This window comes from Passer domesticus, chromosome 1 (assembly GCF_036417665.1).
Source record: "Passer domesticus isolate bPasDom1 chromosome 1, bPasDom1.hap1, whole genome shotgun sequence".
NCBI classification, from domain to species: Eukaryota; Metazoa; Chordata; class Aves; order Passeriformes; family Passeridae; genus Passer; species Passer domesticus.
The window spans coordinates 50,008,091-50,027,018 of record NC_087474.1 but is presented as its reverse complement, the minus strand read 5'-3'; the positions used below and the strand labels follow the sequence as shown (position 1 = coordinate 50,027,018).

The following is an 18,928-nucleotide window of genomic DNA, read 5'->3' as shown; positions in this document are numbered from 1 at the left end:
ATCTGCTTAGTTGAAAAATCACTTCCATTCTCTTTGCTGCTTTTTCTTTGTCTCTAATTCTAAAATAATTTGACTTATCACCTCTAAGTAGTATGTGTTTTGCCATTTGCTAGCACTGACAAAGAAAAACCCCTTTTAAAATTAAATAAGTGGTATAAAAAGTCAAATAAAGGCCTTGTGACACATTATATATAAATGTAGAACACAGTGAGAGCAGACAGTGAAACATTTTTCCGTGGCATAAGGACAGTAAAGTGACAGAAATAGTGAAAAAACTCATCCTTCCCCACTTTCCCTTTTACGTTTATAGTAAAAATGAAACTATTAGAAGGGCAGTGCAAAACAGTCTGTCTTAATTTTTACACAAACTTTAACAGCAAGAAGTGCACTCTGCAAATGCCTTATCTGGCTTCTTCACGCGTCCAATTTAGATGAAACCGTAACACATTGTTCAGGAGTGCCATGCCCAGTGCTGTGCGATGTCAGCAGTATAATGATGGCCATGAAGCCATGCCAGGAGTATTACCATTATACTTCCTGGAGGGTAGTGTTAATTTTTCCTTCCTTTCTCAATCACATCCCTCCGTTCTCCTCTGTAGGTGGGACTGGCTGGCCTGAGTTCTTACTGGTTTAGGAGATGGAAACAAGCAATCATTCCCAGTGATTACACTGAAATGAATTCTTCATGCGGGAACTAAATCTTCAAGGCATTATGGATGAAAATCAATAGATAGCCTTCCTATTGTCTAAGTGACAACATTTATTGTGAGAGAGGGCAGAGTTTAGTAACAAAGGAGACCAAAAACTGGAGTAAAAATCAAAGAGGAATCTGTCAGACTAATATCCAAGATAAGTACACATTAATAAGTGGCTTCTTACTCAAATCTAAAAAAAAAACCAAAAAAACAAAACCAAAACAAAACCAAAAAACCTCCCAAAAAACCCCCCTGCTTTCATTTCAGTTCCTACTCAAGAAATATTTTTTCAGTGACACTCACTATCCACCATCCAGCCTCTCTTTGAAGTCTGAAGCTTCTTTCAAATAAATTTGACTGAATGCATGGAGTTACAGATTCACAAAATTTTATGCAAATTTATGGAAGATGGTGATGATTCAGTTGTACTGATAACAGATTTCTATCTGAGAGATGAGTAATAGAGTTATTCAGAAATATCTGATTTTTAGCTAAGTTCTGACTGCACTCAGATGTCTGACTAGACAAGTAGCAGCCGAATTCAATATAAACCTATGATCAATGGCTAATCCTTGGAAGGGGGACATGCATCCCAAACACCTGAGTCCAACATTCAAAGGAGATTTGAACTAGTTGAAATTATTTCAGTATGTTTATGTTCAAATATTTCAGTATGTCTAAATGCTATTCTGCCATTAAATATTTGGAAAAAGCTAAAATGAGGAGAGGAGAGGAGAGGAGAGGAGAGGAGAGGAGAGGAGAGGAGAGGAGAGGAGAGGAGAGGAGAGGAGAGGAGAGGAGAGGAGAGGAGAGGAGAGGAGAGGAGAGGAGAGGAGAGGAGAGGAGAGGAGAGGAGAGGAGAGGAGAGGAGAGGAGAGGAGAGGAGAGGAGAGGAGAGGAGAGGAGAGGAGAGGAGAGGAGAGGAGAGGAGAGGAGAGGAGAACTGGGAGGGATCTACAACAGTCATCTGATTCAACTGCCTGACCTCAAAGCTGACCAAAAGTTACAGCATGACATTAAGGACACTCTCCAAATGCCTCTTAAACACTAGCAGGCATGAAGCATTGTACACCTCTACAGGAAATCTTGGAAGGTTTCCCCAGCCTCTGAGTAAAGAAATGTCTCCTCACATCAAGTCCAAACTTCATTTGATGGATGCAACTTTGACCCATTCCCACAGGTCCTTGCACTGGATACCAGAAAGAAGAGCTCAGCACCTCCCTTTCCACTTCATTTTCTCAGGGAACTGTGAGGTTGTCCCTCAGCCTCCTCATCTCCAAACCAGACAAATCCAGAGTCCTCAGCCACTCCTCAGAGGACATGTCATCTGGTTCCTTCTCCAGCTTTGGTGCCTTCCTCGGGATAAGTTCATGTACCTTAAAATCCTTTTAAAATTATGAGGCCAAGCACCACGTTGAGCCCCAGGGAACACCACTGGTCACCAGCCAGATGTAGCCTTATTCTTTGCAACTCACTGAGCCCTGTCCTTCAGCCAGTTCTTCACCCAGTGCACCATCTACTTGTTCATCTCACACTTGGACCACTTGTCCAGAGGATGCTGGGACAGACAGTATAAAAATCCAGAAAAACTGCATCCCCTGTCTTCTCTTCATTCACTAGGCAGGTGATATAATAACAGAAGTATGTCAATTATTTAATATATAAAACATATAAATATGTATTATTTCTTCTTATTGTATTAATAAATACTATATGGTTACTGATAATAATTTAAGTATGTATATTTAAATTTTTTTTTTTTCCTGGAACATACACATTTAGGCAATCATTAATCTCTTCCTTTAGAGACTTATATAAGGGTAATCTATATAGTGCCTTGTGGCAGGAAACTGACATGGTCCAAATGAACTAGCCATGGTAACACAGAAACAGCCCTGTCAGTGCTGGTATACCAGGCTGCAAAGGAATGCAGAGCTCATTTCACAGATACCTGCTAGCACAATGCCCATTGTAAAGCGAGCTGGACAGATTCAAAGTAACAAAGCTGATGTCTCAGAACTGGACAAAGCGCCAGCATTTTACTCTGACCTCCAAAGCCTTAGTTGGCATTATCTGTCCTCTGTAAATCTGACAGTAGCAGGTGTCTTTGGGCTGCTCATACACATGCAGGTCAATTACAACAGGTCTGCCAGAGCAATAACAAATGGTTTATACTGGCAGCCAGTCTTGATCTCCCTGAGATAAGAGTCAGTGAGCTTGGACTCATTATGGAGGTTTAGCCTCTGGGTGATAATTGCTTGCTCAGAGGACTTTTCTTGCTTGCTTGCTTTAGTCATGGCCATGGTGCAGGGACAGCTAATACAGATTCAGATTGAAACTAGTTGCTGTTGAGTTGATTTGGCCCTTCCTCCTCCAAGAGATGCGTGCTGGTAAGGAACTGCGTGCTTTGTTCAGCTCTAAGCAGATATCTTTTAGATAATCCCTACTTTGAAACTTTCTTTTCAGATGCAGTAAGAATGGTAAACTGCCCCCATAGACTGGTAGTTTGGATTTTCAGTTATGAAACTTCTCCTTTCCCATGTCCCACTGTGGTTGTGACTGGATTTAGGGTATTTAGATTGTTTTGGAAGCAACTCTTCCACTCACAAAAGGACCAGAGAACTGCCTGCTCAGAATAAGAGCAGCATGAGACTGATTATTGAAAGAGCAACATATTTTGCCAGCAGACATTACTTGAATGCCAGACAGAAGGTAACTATTTTTAACTAGGGAATGTATTCAGGATTGGAACTGAAGCCATGTCAATAATTTATTTTGAAGTTTAATAGCTGAACCCAAACTCTTCACCAAGTTCATGTTCACTCTCTCACTGATTCAGAAAGAGAATTTTAATGTAAGTCTTTCATCTTACAGAATAATGCTTTAGTCTTCTCATGGGCTATACTCTATTCATAAGCATTATTTTCTCTCCCATTTCTGCTCTTCCATTCTGCAGCAAACAGATAAATATTCATTTAGAGAGAACATGGAGCTATCTGTTCATAAGGAATCTGCTTGGAAGCAAGAAATACAAGTCCAAAACCCTACTCTAACATATATCTTGTGGCAGCAGCTCTCTGGCCACAGAGCAACACAGAACTTCCCCAGGCATTGTCCTGGGAAAGACTGTGAGAAGATCAGAGAAAAGAATGATAAACAATTCTTATCTTCACTTGCTGCACCTGTTGTTGTGAACATGTGGAACGTGTTATGGAGATTTGTTTACCAAAGGGTGGTTTCTTAATTAGCCAGTGGTGGTGGTGTTTGGATTGGAAGACCTATTAGGTCCACGTGTATCATAGTTGTCTAAAAAAAACAATGGGTTTCTTAAGAAGAAGAGGATAAAAATAATGAAGTGATTGATCAGCCTTCTGGAATCATGGAGTCAATACTAATTACTACCTGGCTGCAGGCGTCATACTACACAAGAACTCAATCTTAGACCCCAAACTCCTGAGGCTTTAGGGCCTCAGCATTTCATTTGCTTTCAGCATTTCACTTGAGGAGCACTAGATTCCTATAGTTTACTGGTGAGACTCCCTAGGACAATAAATATGAAAACAAACCTATTGCTGGTATACTTAAATTCACGATACAGGGTTTGCTGCTCAGCTGGACAGGGCTGTAAGGCTGAGAAGATAATGAAAGTAAAACTAATTTTTAGAGGAAAACTGAGTATGAGTATTTCTAGGTATCCACTCTCTATACCATGACCCCGGCATGGGGATTTTGAATAAGAAAGGACAGAAGTGTACCAAGGATGCTGAAGAGTCAGCTTCATTTTGGTCACTGAAGAAGAATGAGGCCTTTGACAGTTCAAATGCTTTATATGTAATTCTTCTTCGTTCCAGTTGAAAGGAGCTATGCAAAGAGCTGAGGAATGCAAAATTCTGTGGAAAGCAGATCAACAGAAAGAAGTAGTAGCATTCAAATCTATATTAAATATTTTCTGCTGAACCTGCAGATAGGGTACATTCAGGGAGGACTATTTTATTTGTGTAGATTGAAAAAAAAATTCAGGAAAGTAGATGAACCACCTCATAAGATGTCACCTGATAAGTTTTGGAGTTAATAATTTATGTCATTATAAATAATTTAAACAGAGAATGGAAAATAAAAGTAAACCTACTGCAATGAATAAATGATCTATAATTCCTCAAGTTTGTGGAAGGTAGTTCCTTGTTCCAAATACTCAGTGAGAAAACAAGAAAAGATGGCCACTTAGACGAATTTTTTATGAGTAGAGAAGGACTCATGGGAGATATAATGGTAGGTGACTGTCTTAGCCACAGTCATCCCGAGATGGTTGAATTTAGAGTTTTGGTGTGATAAGCAAAAAGGTCAGCAGAATTGCTGTGTTGGATTTCAAGAGAGAAAAGTCAAAGTTGGTCAGAGAGCCAGTAAGCCTTGTCCGCTGGGAATCTGCTTTTGCAGGCTAAGGTGTCCATGTGTGGTGGGCAGTTTTGAAGAACTACCTTTTAACAGCAAAAGTTCAGACAATCCTCTTGTGTCCTAACTCAAGAAAGTGCGTCAGAAGACCAGCTTGGCTGAACAGGGATCTCCTCTTGGAAGTTAGGAGTAAATATGAATTGTATGATCTTTGTAAGTAAGGTCAGGATTTGCAAAAAGTTCACAGGTGGTCAATGCCCTTTGCCTGTCAATGTCTAAGAGCCATTTGGACAATGAGCCTAACATCTGGTCATTCTTGAAGTGTTCAGGCAGTTAAACTAGATTATTTTTGTGGGCCCTTTTCCAGGTAAACTATTCCTTCCAGTACATCCCCTATTTTCTTCTTCGCCTCTCTTATTTCCCTACCAGGATGTATTGAGGTAATCTCTGATGATATTTCTGCCCAGCCCTGCACTTCTAGAAGGGACTGAGTATCCATAACCGTGCCCCAGACTAGGTATTGGTTCTGTTACCTCATGTGATAAAGGTATGCACCTTGTGATGGGGATGAGAGCTGTGGGTCATCTTAAGGTCATTTGACCATCAGTGCAAATTTTCAAACACCAGGTGTGGAGTGTAGTTTTTGGAAGACTTCTGTGGTCATCCAGTTTCTCTAGGTTTCCTCCCACACCTCAAGCAGGACATGATCCTGAACTAAATGTTTAAAAAAATTAAGTGAGCAATAGCTGTTCATTACCCATGGATTTTTTTATCTTCTCATACTGATTTTTAGAAATGTGTGAACTGTTTCCCATGAAAAAAACATACAAAACTACAAGAGCCAGAACAGCAGCATTCTCTTAGAGGGAAGGTCCAACTGGCCCAATACTTTACCCCCAAAGTAGATAATCAGTCTCTTAAATTGAGAATAATAGTAGTGCAAATCTACTTCTGTCAGGGTTCTGGGGGTGGGGGTCTTCCTCCCTTGGGACCTCTTCCCACCTCTTGGGACCTCTTCCCATCTCTTGCCAAGGGCCCAGGGAATGTGTTCCAGCTCACCCTGGGACCTTCAGCCCCAGCCTGAGCCCTGCTGTGGGTGTGCCCGTCTCTGCCTCTGTCTCCTGGGTGGGCCTGGGACCTGCACTGCAGAGCTGCTCTCTGGGGGGGAGCCCTCAGACCTGGGTTGTAGCTTGTCATGCAGTACTCTGGGAATAACATGACTGTCCTTTCTGTTCCATTCTATGCCCTGCACTCACCATGAGTCAAATAACAATGAGCCTGTTTCTTGCTTGAAGTTCCAGGGGGTTTTCAGCTCCAAAAAAAACCACTTTAAAGGACACAGAGAGGTTACAAAGTAGAAATGGAACTTTATTTTAATTTTATGGATTTTTTTCAGAGGTCCACATCCAAGGGGAGGAAGCTCTGTAGACTCCCAGTGTAAGCCCCAGGGTGGGTCCTTGAGCCAGAAATGTTGACCATTTTCAGATCTACAGTATTTGGCTCCACACCCAAAGTACAGCTAGGCAAAGAATAATTCTTCCAAATGGGGAAAATACCCCATTGCTGCTCTCATTTTCACATCCTCTTGTCCCACTGAAACCAAGGTGTTTGAATCCTCTATTAAACACATCCATTGGCCATGGTTATACAGGATACTAAACATGCTTCAGCCATGGGTAAAAATTTTCTCAGCATATGACTTCAATCTTTCTGAGAGACATTTGCTTACCTTGATCAGTGCAAAGAAATTAAAATCTTTTCTAAAGCCCTAGGAAGTTGGTTTGGGGTTTTTTTGTTGATATTTTTTTTCTTTAGGATTTAGTATTTTGAGTCCTGAAAAATAGGGAAGGTACTATTTTGTGCCATTTTGCAAGTTAGCACCAAAATTCATCTCCATGTTCAGACTATGTAAATAAGAGTATTTACACCATATATATTCACTGTTTGATGTCTGGAGCTTTGCAGAGATGTAGAAAGCATGCAGGATTCCTCACCATTCCTTAAATTCTTAATATTTTAATATTAATAAATGCACCAGGAGAAATTTGCTACTAAACCCTCTATGGTGAGGTCTTCTTGGAAAGAAGTACAGAATTGTTGTGTCTTCTTGACCAATCTTTTCCTTGCATTTTGATAGCTCTTTTCCTCCTTTGGCTTTCATCCTTGATATCTTTGAAAGCCTCCATCCATTCCATTCCATTCCATTCCATTCCATTCCATTCCATTCCATTCCATTCCATTCCATTCCATTCCATCTAGAATTGCAGTACTCCAAAAGTATGTATTGTATTACTTTCTTTTAATCTACCCTGCAATTTTCTAATGTATTTTGCACACAATGTAACGTCACTCTTAAAACAGCAATTAGTGCATGTTACTAATTAAGCCCATTTAGCTATTGTAAGAGTCATACTAGAAATGTGCCATTTTCGTCCCCAGCTCTCTCTGAAATGTTTCTTCAAGTCCTTGTTTTAAGAGACTATTTACTTTCATAAGCTATCCCTTCAAACATGTGCCAATTTGTGGTTGTTAACTTTCTTCTCTAACCTTTGGTAAGTATCAAAGTGCATCTTTTTATGTGTCCAGAATGCACAATGAGTGTTTTACATTTTCATTGCAAATTTTTTTTTTCATTATACTTATTTAAACAGTTCATATGAAAATTCTACACATGAATCTTGTTAGGATTTTTCATTAAATCCACATCAATATTCCTTAACAATATACATGAAATAACAAACAATTGCTTGCTGTGTTTTCTTAGGGAGATTTTGAAAGCTGCAGTCCTGATTATGCGAAAGGTGAGCATACAGGCTGATCTTAACACTTAGATATGCATGGAATTCTACTGAAGGAGTTCCTTAAATAAAAAACGTGTTGATTTTACATATATATGGAATTCATAGTAATTAAAGGAACTCACTGCACCCTCTATTTTCATGTTTACATCGTTTCCATGAGGTATAGTTGCAAGAATATGGTACCTGGATAAGGTGTACAACCACCACTGTTTTGCTGTTCTATTCCAAGTTACACTAAATATTTTTGGTATTTGGCCCTTGGAAAACTGTATTATGTATAGAAAACTTTGCAGGAACTGTTCATTGCGCAAATACATCTCAACCAGACAAGACCTGAGCTTGTTCCAAATGCCTTTGTTCCACTCATGGAGAGGGAAAGAAACAACTTTTCTAAGCTTTCTACTCCTCTCCTCCACACATAAATGAGCTTTTAGTGCTGCAAATACTGGCAGAGGGTTTTTCTGTGGGCTCTTTGTTGTGGACCTTTCCCATCTGAAGGAAACATAAACTTGCAGTATAAGACTTGTGCGAAGAATTCACCTCCAAAACTCCAACACCAAGACTAGAGAAGGATTTTATTGGTAATTCTTGATGAATTTGGGGCGCATGGGAGTTTCCCCTCACTTTTCAGGATTTGACCATAGTGTGGACTGCTTATTTTTTTTTTATACCAGTGACATTATTTTCCTTCTCTGTTACATCTTAATGGCCAATGATTTCTTTCATAACCAGATAAAGAGATTGTTGTGGTTGAATAGCATCTCCTTTGAATGCGTTGCACCAATGCAGCATTTTCTAATTAATATTTTGTTCAGTGCTGTTCATTATAGCATTTTGTTGTGCTTAACAAAAAAGATAATAATAAATTTTCCATCAGGAGAAATCTTTTGGTAAGTGCCAAAGCCATTTGTTTGTCCACAGCTGGGATGTGTTACAGTTTAGCCTTCAGAGGCGCCATGCCAACAGTTTCCTATGGAGACCTGGAATTGTTCATGTATATTATGCACTGAATATGCCATATACACATGGAAATTAATTCCTCATTCTCCCACCCCCCCAAAAAAAAATCTTGATTGCTCCTTTTCCAGATTAATTCAAAAAGCAAGAAAGCAAAATACTGAGAATTATCACTGTACATGAGTGAAATCAGCTTGTAATTGGGGCTGTAGTACAAGGTGTTGGCAAGCTCAAATATTTTATGGAATGAAAAAAAAATGGAAGGTAAGATTGTGTGTCCCAGTATGACCATTGTGGTCATGTTTAGAGCCCTGAGAGCTGTGTATTTTTATTCTGTTTGATAAATTGTTCTCTGTTTGACATAAAAGTGCTTTTGTTTCTTCTCTGGCTTCTTTTTATTCCATTTGGAATCAAAGCAATGAATTTATTTTATTTTTATATTGAATATTAAGCCGTTTGTGATTGCATCCAATGTAAAACTTGGTGCTTTAGCTCTAACATAATTTCAGCAAATAGCTATTTTTTATCTTAGTACAAATGCAATTCTTTAGAAAAGCCATCTGGCCCACCCTAAACATGATGTGCCAAACTTGGAGTGTGACAGACTTGTGCTTGAAAGATAAATGAGTGAGTGTGCGCAGTCCTCCTAGAATTTCATCACCTGCAATTCCTGCTTAATATCCATTTTTCCCAATTATTTTGATACCTAAATAGCTGAGGAAAAAAAAAAAAAAAACAACCCAAGCTAAAAAAAGGTATGATTTAGAGTCACAGATTCATAGAATGGCCTGGGCTGGAAGGGACTTTAAAGATCATTTAGCTACAGCTGTCCTGCCAGTGGATGGCAGGGACACCTTCCACTAAACCATGTTGCTTAGAGCCCCATCCGACCAGAACTTGAATACTTTCAGGGGTGGGGGTCCACAGCTTGTCTGGGCATATTTACAGTTGTGCTTTAAAAAAACCAAACCCCCTTGTTCATTTGATATTCAGTAGCATCAGAACTCTTGACTGTCTTCTGTGCATTTGTAAGCCCCCAGCTTAAATAAGAGAGAGATCTCTTGCTTTAAAGTATCTGCCTTGTAAACTCAAAAATTTTCTTTTTATCAGTTTTTGGTAGTTCAAGAACATTGCACATTCAGTGGTCCCAAGCATAATTTTGTTTTTTAACTCCCCCAATCGTTGCATTATTCTGTTTACAAGATATTGTTTTTGAACGGAGTAGTTGCAGTGCAGTTAATGTAAATCAGGTATTCCTTAAATTCTCATATATTGAGTGATTTTTCAGGCATATAATTTCTCAAAAGACATTAATTGATCACATTGCCATAATTTACTTATCGTGAGGAAGGATTTTCATTGGAATCCACAGCATGTGAACATCTGTGCTCCTGGTGGGTGGCATTAGAGTGAAGGTGGTGAGAAACTGAATTGAAGAGAGTGAAAAAAATGTGGAAATAACCTATTCTGACCATCAGAGTTTTGCTTATGATCTGCTGCTGCTTTTCTCTTCTTTGAAAAGTAGCACATGTTTATCTTCTGAGAAGAAAATGAATTGATGTGCTCTTTGTTTAATTCTTCTGAAATAATGTGATAAGAATTAGTCATCACAGCAAGACTGATATTCAGTACTTGCTATTTCCAAAAGAGTCCATAATCATAGTTCCTGAGGTGCAGCTAATGTAGTCAATTTGCAAATGATAGAAACAACAGAAAGAGCAGGGTCCCTGCTTTCAGGGTGTCATTTTCACTCCTACAGATTGGAGAGCAACACATCTAGTCATTTTCGAAAAGTAACTGGTCTTCTTATTTTGACTACATATTTTTTTAAGCAGCTTTAATTAGGAAGATTTCATCTGAATGATTTTTCTTTTTTAAATACCCAGTTATGTTAAGAACAGCTGTTGAGAATAGGGAATAGTCAGCTCTGAGCTGTCCATGCTATAAAACTGCCTGAATATGGTACTTAATGTCACCAAGTAAATCAGAAATTTTATGTATTTTTTGAATATTGTTTTCATCATATGCTAAAACATAAGGCAACAGGAGTGCAGAAGAAGAAATTGAAGCTCAACAAGAAATGAGAAAATGCTCATTATTTTTTCTTAAAATTCTATTTATCGCCTTACCTTTAACTCCAAAGAATCAGGACTGAGAGCAGCATGTTGTGCAACGTTCAGTCACGGTAGGAATCTGGGGATCTTTTTCCTCCCTCATTCATTCTTGTAACCAAAGATTAGGCTCCATTATGTTATTTGAGCTAAGGGAAATTGAGTGAGAAAAGATTTATTTATTTTATTTTTATTTATTTAAATACACTTTCATGGGGGCAAGTAATTTCCAGTTTCTCAGTGATTTACACATCAGAGTGAGGCCATGGTCTTTTTGGCTATATAAACAAATGTTGCAACAATGTTAATGCAAACCCAGGATTTCTCTTTTTCTGCTGTTTTAGTAGTATTTTTCTGTTATTTATTCCAGAGCAAATAATTTTAGGAAAACCACATTCAAAAACACTAGCATTGGTTTTTCTCAGGAAAATAACCCCCAAGAAAACAGAAAAAAAAATTGCATTAATTTGACTGCAAAAGCATCAGCCCATGATATCTGTATTTTTTTTTTTTTTGTTACCAGTAGTTGTTCAAAACTCTTTGGTAGAAAATTAATGAAGAACAATGAGATTCCTTGGTTGGGTAAACATTAATACCAATGAGAAGATGTCTCTGGTAGAGATTCTTACATATATACATTAAAGAATAAAATAGGAGTGCAGATTTCTGAGATGGAAATTTATGGAAATAATTGGAAGGGGACAAGAACCCCCAAACCTAACACCACAAAATCAGCAGAAATTATGAAAATATAGTTTAGGTACAGAGATTATGGGAGAAAATACCTGGGGACCAAGTTCTTCCATGCATTGACAGAAGTGTATATGCAATAATAAAAATTAAAAAGAGCTTAACATTTGTCATAATTACAATACTGTAATTTATAAAATGCTATCTACTTTGAAACATTTCTTGTGTTTACCAGGTACCCATAGAATATATTAAAATTATAAATGATGAATAGTTATGATATTATTCTATCCCCTACTGTAGCATTAACCTCATAACCCTGCTTTGACTGTCAAGTTTCTGGTATCATAGAAACAGGACTTGTGGAAATATTCAGAATACAAAACTTTCTTAAAATTAAATGCTGCTGACTGGCAGTATTTAGCTCATAGAAAGGATTGCTCTATCTGGACTAATTATAATACTGCTTATTGGAATTGTTCAGTGCTGAGTTCAGTTTCACAAAGGAGGGTAATAAGAATCCCAAATGATTTTATTGATGAAGAAACTCAAGTGGGGCAAATGAAACCATTTGCCCTCATCTCAGAGCCAAAGCCAGTAAATCACTAAATTACCCACTGGAAATTTGCAAATTGTACTTAAAATCTCCTAGCAGTGCTGGGGGGCAGTTTGAAGATTGCTACAGTAGCAAAAAAGTTTTTGAACGACTTTGAAATACTTCTCACAGCCTATAGAAAACTAGGGGCTAGGGGCACAATTCTGGCTCCTCTTTTTCCTTCCTATTGCTACACTGTATTAGCAAGCAATAATTAATCTTAATAATTTCTTTTGTTGTTTTTAACGGCTGCAGTTCTCCAGAGAGCAGTGTGTACAGCTACACATCTATGTAGTGACTCTTCAAAGGTATTAGTCCTTTCCATCTTGAATGAAGTAAGTAGGTAAATTCAGGGATATCTTTTACCAATGTGCGATTAGCAATATATGATCAGTTATGATCCAAGCTATAGAGCATTTAGGAAGCTCTTCATTTTGTGTTCCTACTGGCATTTGTCAGATCTCTCTCTGTCCTTACAAATCTACTTGTTCAACTGTAAAACCTCTGATGAATGTGATACTGCCAAGAATGGAAATTATCGCAAAGAAAAAGAACACTTAGGGGAAATTTAATGCTCAAACCATCGTGGCCAGTAGTGTGGTAAGGAGCTTGACTTATTGTTGAACACTTTTAGGGAGCTTAACTAATGAAAGTAGTTCTTACCGGAAAATAAATCCTGCTTGTGAATTACTCTGGATAATTATAGGTATTTATTTGGCCCCAGACCAATCAGATAGCCTCACGGAAGACAAAACTTTTTGAATTTACAGTATTGCTGCTCGTAACACTACATGGCTCACGCGCCACCCCGTGGACAATCGAGGAAAATTTAGTATTTTTATTTACCGCTCCTGGTAACTTATTCATATGCTCGCTACATTCCGGGAGAAATTTTTCTTGTGGGTTTTTTATTTTTTTTTTCTTTCGGATTATGTGCATCAGTTCTCTGGTGCTGTTATAGCCTTATAGGAAAAGTTGCTACAATGGGTAGAAAACATGTCAAACATTTTGATTCTATAATGCCATTCTATGTAGCACTATTCTGTGTGCCTTCTTTGATGTAGCAATGAGTTTCCTACATAAGTGAAGCAGCTTTCTATGCACCTTACTTAGTGCCAATGCTTTTCCCGATAGCACAACTTCTCATTGCTAAACTAACTAAAGTAGTTACAAAGAATTGAAGAATTACATTTTAAGATCTGAAACTTCCATTAGGAGTTTATTATTTTATTGCCTTTCTTTCATGGCAAAATTATTAATAACACAAGTTAAATTATAATTTTCTCCACTGAAATTGATTATCTTTAAATAATTTTTTAATAACAGGAAAAGGAGCCATCTTTAATGGCGGGCCACATTCTCTATTTGTTGAGAACATATGCCAATACTCTTACTGAGAGTAAGGATCATCTTCAAGGACTTACTGAAGTCAGCAGTGATGTGGTGACAAAATCCGTTACCATCTGATTACTGTGGACTGTGAAGTAGTAGATACTTCAGATTTGTTGTACAATGTTGCTGCTCCACTGATATTGCACCCAATGTTCTGCATAATTTTTATGTCTTAATAAATTTTATTTTGAAATGAGAAAAAATAATTAAGATATGGTGTATGAGATTTAATGCTTGGGATGAGAAAAAATAGGAGAAGTGGACAAGGGTCAATTTGCAATATTAATTTCAAAATTAATTTGACATGGGGATATCATAAATGGAACACAAAATTTTTGATTTATGGCAATGTTAGTATCGGGCTGTAATGTACTTCTGACCAGAGTAAGAAGTTATTTAGTTTTATCAATCATTTTATACAGTCAGAATCAAAGTGCTTATGTTGTCTGAGGAAAATTTTCAGCCTACAACAACAGATGTGTACTGGAAATGTTAATCAATGTCTGCAAGATATAGGTTGTCTATGATAATTTCTTCCCTTTTACTACTCTTTGGTGACTAGTAAATTAGGGAGAAATTGGTTTTAACACTACACATAAAGAATTTTTTTACATTCTTTTCATTCCATGCATAGAACATATACAGGCTAAATCAAATCCACCTTCTCAAATGCTTGAATTGGCATTTGTGTCCAGTGAAATCTTTAGTCTCAAGCAGTTGAAGTAATAGAACAGTATTGTGGAAAAAATGGTTAAAAATGGAAAAATGATGAGGAGGATAGTAAATGTGCTCAACTGACCTTGCAGGTGGGAATGCCAAGAATTTCAGGGTGAGAAAACTCCAGTTATTATGCTTAGTGTTGTTCATCCTCTGCCTGTTTCAAAAAAGTAGAGTCCCTGTGTACATACTCTCACAGATGTGCTTGAGCCTCCTGCTGGGAGAGAGAGATCAAAGGCTCAGGGGTTATAGAAGCACAATCTTTTGATAAACTGTGCATGCATGGAGCCCTTTGCTACTTTGGAGTCGGCAGTGCCCCTCCTGCCCAGGAGGATCAACTGAGCCTAATGGATCCCTATCCCTTTGTGTCTCTGTCCCCCAGGACAAACCAAGCCTAATGGAGCACATGTCCCCATGTGTCTCTGCTGCCTGGCAGATCCAGGAAGATGAACTGGGCCTAATGGATCCCTATCCCTGTGTGTCTCTGTCCAGGATGAGCCAAGGCTAATGGAGCCCATGTCCCTGTGTGTCTCTGCTGCCAGGCGTTGTTAGCGAGGGAATGAAATAAAACTGTGCTTTGCATTTCAGCTCTGGTTGGGTGCATGCCCTGCCCACCTGCATACAAATACATACATACATACAAATACCTGCATACAAATACATACATACACACATAGATACAAATACCTACTCTATTAAAAGTTTCGGCTATGGGATTTGTTTGGTTTGGTTTGGACTATTTTGTACCCTGGTGAACCATGGACAAAGACATATTCTTTCGGAGATACAGAATTGTTGGACACCATTTTGAGCAGGCTTGGGATGGTTCTCAGGAGTAAACTAACACAGACCCCTAATTCCTCACCAAGGGTTGCTTGGTCCTGGTAGGGTACCTTGGTTTATGACCAGATGTATTATACATTTTGCTGCCCATAGTTTACACAGTCCAAAACTGATGAGAAATTAACAATATTACAGTGTGTGAAGAGCATATTCTTTTCCAGTATTGCCATTTTTTAGTGAGGGAACAGCATGCTTATTTTATGTGAATATTAAAGACACAACAAAATTGTGTGATTATTTCTATCACTGTTATGAAAGAATCAAACCCTATCTGAGAGAGTTGAGATACAAGCTGTCACCCTGTCCTTTTCCTACCTGTGGCTGCACGGAACAGCAACAATACATATGGGCACCGTAATGTATTAATAAAATATATGTCATAAAGCAAAAAGAGGGAAGAAGAGCTTATAAGCAGATTCTGTGCTCCATATACACCAAATTCTGCCCATATTGGCAACACAAAAAAGTTATAATTTTGAAGTAAAATTAAATTTGACATTTAATGCATAAATACTCCATGGATATTTTTCCCAGTGACATTTGTAGAATGGGGCTGCAATCCCTCCTCCATCCTCTGTGACAGAGCAGGATGAAAGTATTTTTGCCTAAAGTGTGTAATATGAATTTTGTTTCTGGTTTTCATGGAAAACATAGGTACTCAGAGTAATTCAAGAACCTTTTACTTGGAAGGTTCATGCTCTTGTACAGTTACGCAAAGTGCAGGAAAGAAAACCCAAATGGAAAAGAATACAGAAATGTTTCACAAAGTTTTCATAAAGTTTTACATTCCTTTCTGCTTTGCCATGTAGTAATTGAATTTCTCTTGTCCATAGACCTTAGCTGACTTGTATATAAGGTGAATGCCACCAGTGATTAGATGAGTCAGAGGAGTCATTACTCCCCTGCTTTAAACATTAAGGCTACATGAACTAATAAATCACTCAGGAGCAGGAAAGCTGAATCCTGTGTGAGCAGTTTTTTACTTTGACACTTGAAAAATACCAAGTTTCGGTTTCCAAATAAATTAAAGTCTGATCCTACTGTTTTCATAATAGCTTACCTTACATCTTCCTTTGAAATGAATAGTAGTGACAGAAATGTTGATTAGGTATCCTGAAAAAGTGGACTGAGATGTTTAAGAAAACACATATGTAGAACTTTGCAGAACTGAAAGACAGCATAGTTCTCATGTGAAACATACATCTGAAGCATCATTCTCAAAGCACAATATTTTACACAAAAGCAAATGGCCCAGAAAGTGTCAGTTTCTGCAGAAGAGAAGATTAAGACATATGAGGAGTTAAAACATTTTGTGTTAATTTCCAGAAAGTCAAGAATGGTTTTCTGTACAAGTGTGGTTCTGCTTTTCTATAAATGTACATGTTGTTGTGTTTCTTTAATTATAACCATAATCACTGTTGGACATTTTTAGGGTCAAACAAATATAAGGAAAGACCCAAGAGCTCCCATTTTTTCCCCTGATGTGTTTGAAAGGACATCAATGCCTTTATTATTATAAATAGCAATACACTCATTTTATTTAAGCACATTTTTCCACCCATATTGCAGCCAAACATTTAAACTCTCAACAATATTTCTTGTTATTAATCTGTCTGTGACTTAAGAAAAATTTCTAGATAAGGGGCAATCTTAGCACTTATAAACCATCATAAAGATATTACGGCTGAAAATTCAAGAAGATTCTTGATCATTAGAATGTTCTTATTCAATTTTCAAAAAGGGGGAAAAATATGGAAAAGTTAAGAAATTTTAAGGTGGAATTCTTGAAACCAAATAGGGTTGAAGTTGATAGATCAGGAAATCTCTTCTGGTCTTTGATTAAAATCAGGCAATTATTGTCCTACATATGGTCTTGTAGGATTTTTACACTATCTATCAGCCTTATTACTTTCTGGGTAACTAAATTTATGGTGGGTCTGGATGCGTGTCAGTTTTTCTCAGTGCAATTATGTACAGATCCATGGAGCAGACTTCTTACTCAGTAATCAAGCTTCATGTTAAGATGGAACTGACCTAGTAAGAAGTGTGTGTTTTCCAGAGAGACTGGAAAATAGAGTCGGATGGCCACTTATCATGGAGTGTTTCCCCAAGCACTATCATAAACTATGTCAGCACGAGATAAACAAGACAATATAAGCTCTACAGGATCACAGACTGAGCCCAGCTCACCATGAAGCCAGTGAGGGATTTGGCCATTTACAAATAAAGGCAGAGAAGACTACAAAAGACAACCAATCCAAATGCTCTCTATATTTGTTCACTGTAAGGAACTGTGATTTTGTTTTGTTGTAGCAGAGAATGTCAACAAACACCACTCCCAGCTGTCAAAAGAAATTTGGAAATACCATAAGTATTATATGCATACATATAATTTTAATTGGTTTTATCTTGCACAGGCTGGAGATGGAGGGGCAATTGAGCATATCTAGCCTGCCACCAAAAAATGAAGTAAGGGTTTATTGTGCATCCATGGAGGTGAAAATTGTCCTGGTCTATAATTGTCAGTACAGCAAGGAAGGGTTGACACTGGAGTCTTGATAGGAAATCAAATTGCTGTATTTCTTGTTGTTCAGCAATCCCTCAGAGCCAAGGATTCAGTATCCCCAGTTCTTTTATGCTTTATTTTGAGAGTTGACAATAAAATAAATGGAAATGTCAGAAGACCTCTTGAGGAGAGAGTAGCCTGGCACATAGGTTGGTATAGCATGACATTTGGGTTTCTGAAAGAAGATCCAAAGACCAAGGAATTTTCTTTTGTTTCAATTTTGGAAGCAAAATAGAGATTATAATTAAATACAAGGAGAACACACATTATCTCCTTGAAAAGATTATTTTATTTTGTTTTTTTAAGAAAGCCTTTTTTGTTTCTTAATTTAGATTATTTGCAAGGTGTTATTCCAACAAAAAATCTACAATTTGGATGGGACCTAGCCATATAAAAATTACTATATCAATGTCTTTGTCCACGCAGTATGTGCATTAATTACAGGTAATTCTTTTATTTTGATGGTTCTTAAATTGCTATCCTGGTTAGATTCAATAAGTTACATATCTATGATAAAAATAAAGAGAAAAAAATACACTGAAAAACAAGGAAAAGCCAGCACAACTGTCTCTCTTCTTTAGTTTTTTGTATGGGCTGCAAAATTGTAGAGTACCCATTTTTTTACTGCTAAATGCAGTATTGTCTTTGATTTGTCTGATGATCATATTTTTTCTTCCTCTATGTTATTTACATTGTGAACCTTTCTTAGTTTTGCAGCATTTTAGGATTTTTAAATTATAATTATTATTGGTATTAATGTAATTTCTGGCTAACTACAAAAATCGAGTCTTGGTATTAATTAGCAAATTTAAAATTTGGGCCGTTCTTACTAGGCAATGGCACTTGAAGCATCTTGCTGTGCACAATGTTTCACAATTTACAATTTGATCCCACTATTTTCCATGTGGTTATTGTCATCTTTATATGAGTAAGCCAGCACAGTGTTTGTGGGTAGGCACAGTGGTAAAGCAGAGTGTGTGGAATGACAGAATTTCTGTTCTAAGGCCCATGTTTCACTCTCTACAGCTGTGCTAGGTTCTCAAGGGTCTCCCTGTAGTTAAAGGAGAGGAACTTTAATGGTGCTTGACTCATCTGATCATGTCCAAACGTCTAGTTTAGAGTAACATGAATCTTATCTGAGATGATAGTGGCAATACTGACTACTCTGTCAA

The 18,928-nt window shown here is 37.7% G+C and overlaps 1 long non-coding RNA gene across 1 annotated transcript; it reads left to right on the top strand.

Moving 5' to 3' along the window:
- Positions 1 to 7,511: 7,511 nt before the first annotated feature.
- LOC135287980 (uncharacterized) lies at positions 7,512 to 13,655 on the top strand. Its single transcript, XR_010351378.1, has 3 exons — positions 7,512 to 7,636; positions 12,494 to 12,573; positions 13,565 to 13,655. It is a non-coding gene; the product is annotated as an uncharacterized LOC135287980 (long non-coding RNA).
- The last annotated feature ends 5,273 nt before the right edge of the window (positions 13,656 to 18,928 follow it).